Below are 7433 nucleotides of genomic sequence, written 5' to 3'. Positions count from 1 at the left end.
GTCGTGTTGATGCTGGATGGAGTCTTCCCCAACCTCTCCTTCTCCCCTTGCTGGATCAAGGCGTAGGAGACATCACCGGGCTGTACGTGTGTTGAACACGGAGGTGTCGTCCGTTCGGCACGAGGATCATCGGTGATTTGGATCACGACGAGTACGACTCCATCAACCCCGTTCACTTGAACGCTTCCGCTTAGCGATCTACAAGGGTATGTAGATGCACTCTCCTTCCCCTCGTTGCTAGATTACTCCATAGATTGATCTTGGTGATGCGTAGAAAATTTTGAATTTCTGCTACGTTCCCCAACAGTGGCATCATGAGCTAGGTCTATGCGTAGTTTCTATGCACGAGTAGAACACAAGTTGTTGTGGGCGTCGACTTTGTCAATTTGCTTGCCGTTACTAGTCTTATCTTGATTCGGCGTCATCGTGGGATGAAGCGGCCCGGACCGACCTTACACGTACTCTTTCGTGAGACTGGTTCCACCGACTAACATGCACTAGTTGCATAAGGTGGCTAGCGGGTGTCTGTCTGTCCCACTTTAGTCGGATCGAATTCGATGAAAAGGGTACTTATGAAGGGTAAATAGAAATTGGCATATCACATTGTGGTTTTGGCATAGGTAAGAAATGTTCTTGCTAGAAACCTATAGTAGCCACGTAAAAACTTGCAACAACAATTAGAGGATGTCTAACTTGTTTTTGCAGCATATGCCTTGTGATGTGATATGGCCAAAAGGATGTGATGAATCATATATGTGATGTATGAGATTGATCATGTTCTTGTAATAGGAATCATGACTTGCATGTCGATGAGTATCACAACCGGCAGGAGCCATAGGAGTTGTCTTAATTTATTTATGACCTGCGTGTCAACATAAACGTCATGTAATTACTTTACTTTATTGCTAAAGCGTTAGCCATAGTAGTAGAAGTAATAGATGACGAGACAACTTCAAGAAGACACGATGATGGAGATCATTATGATGGAGATCATGGTGTCATGCCGGTGACAACGATGATCATGGAGCCCCGAAGATGGAGATCAAAAGGAGCAAAATGATATTGGCCATATCATGTCACTATTTGATTGCATGTGATGTTTATCATGTTTTACATCTTATTTTGCTTAGAACGACGGTAGCTTAAATAAGATGATCCCTCACTAAAATTTCAAGAAAAGTGTTCCCCCTAACTGTGCACCGTTGCGAAGGTTTGTTGTTTCGAAGCACCACGTGATGATCGGGTGTGATAGATTCTAACGTTCGAATACAACGGGTGTTGACGAGCCTAGCATGTACAGACATGGCCTCGGAACACATGCGAAACACTTAGGTTGACTTGACGAGCCTAGCATGTACAGACATGGCCTCGGAACACGGAAGACCGAAAGGTCGAACATGAGTCGTATAGAAGATATGATCAACATGAAGATGTTCACCGATGTTGACTAGTCTGTCTCACGTGATGATCGGACACGGCCTAGTTGACTCGGATCGTGTTTCACTTAGATGACTAGAGGGATGTCTATCTGAGTGGGAGTTCATTAATTAATTTTATTAGATGAACTCAATTATCATGAACATAGTCTAAATTGTCTTTGCAAATATGTTGTAGATAAATAGCTCATGTTGTAGCTCCCTGTTTCAATACGTTCCTAGAGAAAGACCAAGTTGAAAGATATTGTAAGCACTGATGCGGGCTAGGTCAGTAGTCCGAGGAGTGTCCTCACTGCTACACAGAAGGCTTACGTCTTTGATGCACCGCTCGATGTGCAAACCCCTACAACGTCGTGTGTGGATGTTGTGAACACCTGACAGACACATCCTGATGACTACTTGGTAGTTTAGTGCACCATACTTTAGGGCTTAGAATCGGGATTCCAATGACGTTTTGAACGCCACAGAACATATGAGATGTTCCAAGAGCTGAAATTGGGATTTCAAGCTCATGCCCGTGTTGAGAGGTGTGAGACCTCTGACAAGTTCTTTTGCCAACAAGATGGAGGAGAATAGCTCAGCTAGTGAGCATGTGCTCAGAATGTCTGGGTGCTACAATCACTTAAATCAAGTGGGAGTTAATCTTCCAGATAAGATAGTGATTGATAGAGTTCTCTAGCCACTATCACTAAGCTACTAGATCTTCGTGATGAACTATGACATGCAAGGGATGGAGTTGATCCCGGAGCTGTTCGCGGTGCTTAAGACCGCAAAAGGTAGAAATCAAGAAGGAGCATCAAGTGTTGATGGTTTAATAAGACCACTGGTTTCAAGAAGGGCAAGGGCTAGAAGGGAAACTTCATGGATGGCAAACCAGTTGCCGCTCCAGTAAAGGAACCCAAGGTTGAACCCAAACCCGAGACTAAGTGCTTCTATTGTAAAGGGGACGGTCACTGGTAGCATAATTACCCCAAATGCATGGTAGATAAGAAGGCTGGCAACTTCAACAAAGTATATACGTGTTATTAATGTGTACCTCGCTAGTACTCCTGGTAGCACCTGGGTATTGGATACCGGTTCAGTTGCTATTACTGGTGACTTGAAGCAAAAGCTACGGACTAAACGGAGACTAGCTAAAGGCGAGGTGATGATGTGTGTTGGAAGTGTTTCCAAAGTTGATGAGATCACCATCGCACGCTCCATCTTCCTTCGGGATTAGTATTGAACCTAGATAAATGTTATCAGGTGTCTACGTTGAGCATGAATATGATTAAATCATGTTCATTGCAATACGGTCATTCATTTAAGTTAGAGAATAATGGTTATTCTGTTCTACATGAATGATACCTTTCATGGTCATGCACCCTATGTGAATGGTTCATTGAATCTCGGTCGTGGTAATACACATGTTCACGCCAAAAGATGTAGAGTTAATAATGATAGTACCACTTTCTCGTGGCACTGTCGCTTAAGTCATATTGGTGTAAGATGCATGAAGAAACTCCATGTCGATGGATGTTTGGAGTCACTTGATTTTGAATCGCTTGACACATGCGAGCCATGCCTCATGGGCAGGATGACTAAGACCCCATTTTTAGGTACAATGAAACGGGCAAGTGACTTGTTGGAGATCATGCATGCTGATGCGTGTGATCCAATGAGAATTGAAGCGTGCAGTGGATATCGCTATTTTCTCATGTTCACTGACGATTTGAGTAGATATAGGTATATCTACTTAATGAAGCACACGTCTGAAATGTTTGAAAAAGTTCAAGCGATTTCAGAGTGAAGTTAAGATAACAATAAGATCATGTTTCTACGATCTGATCAAAAGGGGATTTTTTGAGTTATGAGTTTGGCAAATCACTTAAGACATTGTGGAATTGTTTCACAGTTGAAGCCACCTGGAACACCACAGTTATAATGGTGTGTCCGGAGATCGTAATCGAACCCTATGAGATATGGTGCGATCTATTATGTCTCTTACCAATCTACCGTTTTCATTTTGAGGTTATGCGTTAGAGACAGCTTCATTCACTTTAGATAGGACACCATCTAAGTCCGTTGAGACGATGTTGTATGAACATTTGTTTGGCAAGAAACCAAAGTTGTTGTTTCTTAATGTTTGGTGCTGCGATGGTTAAGGCTTCAGCCGGAGAAGCTCGAACCCAAAGCGGACAAACACATCTTCATAGGATACCCAAAGGTGACAGTAGGGTATACCTTCTATCTCAGATCCGAGGGCAAAATTGTTTGTCGCTAAGAACGGGTCCTTTCTCGAGAAGGAGTTTCTCTCGAAAGAATTGAGTGGGAGGAAGATAGAACTTGATGAGGTTGTCGAACCTTTACTTCAACCAGAGAGTGATGCAACACAGAAAGATGTTTTCTGTGGCACCTACGTCTATTGAAGAGGAAGTTAATGATAGTGATCATGAAGCTTCGGATCAAGTTGCTATCGAACCTCGTAGGTCGACAAGGATATGTACTACTCCTGAGTGGTACGGTAATCCTGTCTTAGATATCATGTTGTTAGACAACAATGAACCTACGAGCTATGGAGAAGCGATGGTGGGCCCGTATTCTGACAAATGGTTAGAAGCCATGAAATCCGAGATAGGATCCATATATCAGAACAAAGTATAGACTTTGGTGGACTTGCCCGATGATCGGCAAGCCATTGAGATAAATGGATCTTTAAGAAGAAGACGGACGTGGGCGGTAATGTTACCGTCTATGAAGCTCGACTTGTGGGAAAGAGTCTTTTCACAAGTTCAAGGAGTTGACTACAATGAGAATATCTCACCTGTAGCGATGCTTAAGTCCGTCGGAATCATGATAGCATTGGCTCTATTTTTCGATTATGAAATCTTACAGATGGATGTCAAAACAAGTTTTCTTACCAGTTTTCGTAAGAAAAGTTGTATGTGATACAATAAAAGGTTTTGTCGATCCTAAGGATGCTAAAAGGTATGCTGGCTCCAGCAATCCTTATATGGACTAGAGCAAGCATCTCGGAGTCGGAATATATGCTTTGATGGAGTGATCAAAGCTTTTAGGTTTATACAATGTTTGCTAGAAACTTGTATTTACAAGAAAGTGAGTGGGATCACTACAGCTTCTGATAAGTATATGTGGATGACATATTGTTGATCCGAAATAATGTAGAATTTCTGGAAAGCATAAATGGTTGTTTGAAGAGTATTTTTTCAAAGGAAGACTTGGATAAAGCTGCTTACATACTGGGCATCAAGATCTATAGAGATAGATCAAGACGCCTGATGATACTTTTAAAGAACGCACACCTTGACATGTTTTTGAAAGAGTTTAAAATAGATCAGTCAAAGAAGGGGTTCTTACCTGAGTTGTAAGGTGTGAAGATGAGTAAGACTCAAAGATTGACCACGGCAGAAGAAAGTGGAAGGACGAAGGTCATCCCCTATGCTTTTGTCATAGGCTCTATACGGTATGCCATGCTGAGTACCGCACCTGATGTGTGCCTTGCCACATGTCTGGCAAGAGGGTACAAAGGTGATCTAGGAGTAGATCACCAGATAGCGGTCAAAATTATCCTTAGAGGAATAAGGAAATGTTTCTCGGTTATGGAGGTGATAAAGAGTTCGACATAAAGAGTTACGTCGATGCAAGCTTGACACCTATCCGGATAGCTCTGAGTAGAGATACCGGATACGTATAATGGAGCAATAATTTGGAGTAGCTCCAAGTGGAACGTGGTAGCAGCATCTACGATATAAAGTTTTGCGAAATACATAGGGATTTGAATATGGCAAGACCCGTTGACTACAACCTCTCTCACAAGCATAACATGATCAAACCCAGAACTCTTTGAGTGCTTATCACATAGTGATGTGAACTAGATCATTGAGTCTAGTAGATTCTTGCAAGTTGGTCACATGGCGATGTGACCTGTGAGTGTTAATCACATGGCGATGTGAACTAGATTATTGACTCTAGTGCAAGTGGGAGACTGTTGGAAATATGCCCTAGAGGCAATAATAAATTGGTTATTATTATATTTCCTTGTTCATGATAATCGTTTATTATCCATGCTAGAATTGTATTGATAGGAAACTCAGATACATGTGTGGATACATAGACAACACCATGTCCCTAGTAAGCCTCTAGTTGACTAGCTCGTTGATCAATAGATGGTTACGGTTTCCTGACCATGGACATTGGATGTCGTTGATAACGGGATCACATCATTAGGAGAATGATGTGATGGACAAGACCCAATCCTAAGCCTAGCACAAAGATCGTGTAGTTCGTATGCTAAAGCTTTTCTAATGTCAAGTATCATTTCCTTAGACAATGAGATTGTGCAACTCCTGGATACCGTAGGAGTGCTTTGGGTGTACCAAACGTCACAACGTAACTGGGTGGCTATAAAGGTACACTACAGGTATCTCCGAAAGTGTCTGTTGGGTTGGCACGAATCGAGACTGGGATTTGTCACTCCGTGTAAATGGAGAGGTATCTCTGGGCCCACTTGGTAGGACATCATCATAATTTGCACAATGTGACCAAGGGGTTGATCATGGGATGATGTGTTACGGAACGAGTACAGAGACTTGCCGGTAACGAGATTGAACAAGTTATCGGGATACCGACGATCGAATCTCGGGCAAGTATCGTACCGCTAGACAAAGGGAATTGCATACGGGATTGATCGAATCCTCGACATCGTGGTTCATCCGATGAGATCATCGTGGAACATGTGGGAGCCATCATGGGTATCCAGATCCCGCTGGTTGTTATTGTCCAAAGAGGTGTCTCGGTCATGTCTGCATGGTTCCCGAACCCATAGGGTCTACACACTTAAGGTTAGATGACGCTAGGGTTATAAAGGAAGTTTGTATGTGGTTACCGAATGTTGTTCGGAGTCCCAGATGAGATCACGGATGTTAAGAGGAGTTCTGGAATGGTCCGGAGGTAAAGAATTATATATGGGAAGTCCTGTTTTGGTCGCCGGAAAAGCTTCGGGTTTATCGGTAATGTACCGGGACCACCGGGAGGGTCCCGGTGGTCCACCAAGTGGGGCCACCAGCCCCGGAGGGCTGCATGGGCCAAGTGTGGGAGGGGACCAGCCCCAAGTGGGCTGGTGCGCCCCCCACAAGGGCCCAAGGCGCCTAGGGTTTGGGGAGGGGGCGCCTCCACCTAGCTTGGGGGGCAAGTTTCCCCCTCTCCCCCCTTGGCCGCCACCCTAGATGGGTTTGGGGCTGCCGCACCCCTTGGGGTGGAAACCCTAAAGGGGGCGCACCCCCTCCCTCTCCCCTGTATATACTTGAGGACTTTGGGGCTGCCAACAGATGAGTTTTGACCTCTCCACGGCGCAGCCCTGCCTCTCTCCCTCCTCCTCTCCCGGGGTACTTGGCGAAGCCCTGCAGGATTGCCACGCTCCTCCACCCCCACCACGCCGTCGTGCTGATGCTGGATGGAGTCTTCCCCAACCTCTCCTTCTCCCCTTGCTGGATCAAGGCGTAGGAGACGTCACCGGGCTGTACGTGTGTTGAACACGGAGGTGCCGTCCGTTCGGCACTAGGATCATCGGTGATTTCGATCACGACGACTACGACTCCATCAACCCTGTTCACTTGAATGCTTCCGCTTAGCGATCTACAAGGGTATGTAGATGCACTCTCCTTCCCCTCGTTGCTAGATTACTCCATAGATTGATCTTGGAGATGCGTAGAAAATTTCGAATTTCTGCTACGTTCCCCAACACACTACATCCACGTCCCACAAGTGACGTGGGCGTCGAAGCCCGTGTCACTTGTGGGACGTGGATGTACTGTCCGACACCGAGGGCCACATGTATCTCACATCGACGATACTTGCTATTTAGGGTTTCCTCTACCGCTCGGCGACCCTGACCCTCGACGATCCTCGTTCCCGATAAAATAAAGAGGAAGAAGAAGAAAAAAAAGAGGAGAAGAAATCTTTCTACTCCTCTTTTTTTTCTTCTTCTTCCTCTTTTTT

Source organism: Triticum aestivum, chromosome 5A (genome assembly GCF_018294505.1).
Source record: "Triticum aestivum cultivar Chinese Spring chromosome 5A, IWGSC CS RefSeq v2.1, whole genome shotgun sequence".
NCBI lineage: Eukaryota > Viridiplantae > Streptophyta > Magnoliopsida > Poales > Poaceae > Triticum > Triticum aestivum.
Note: the sequence above shows the minus strand (reverse complement) of the source record.